Genomic DNA, 214 nt, shown 5'->3' with positions numbered 1-214 from the left:
AAAAAAGAAAAGAAAAGAAAGGAGGAAGGAGAGGACAAGTACTAAATAAATAGATAGATAGATAGATAGATAGATAGATAGATAGATAGATAGATAGATAGATAAAATATGGTAGAATGTGCACACCATCCTAACACTCAGGAGCTGAGACAGGAGGATGTCAAGTTCAAAGCTAGCCTGGGCTTCAGGGCAAGCACCCCCCCTCCCTTTTTAA

The sequence above is a fragment of the Mastomys coucha genome, unplaced genomic scaffold (assembly GCF_008632895.1).
Source record: "Mastomys coucha isolate ucsf_1 unplaced genomic scaffold, UCSF_Mcou_1 pScaffold8, whole genome shotgun sequence".
Lineage (NCBI taxonomy): Eukaryota > Metazoa > Chordata > Mammalia > Rodentia > Muridae > Mastomys > Mastomys coucha.
The sequence above is the reverse complement of the archived record's forward strand: the minus strand, read 5'-3'. Positions refer to the sequence as shown.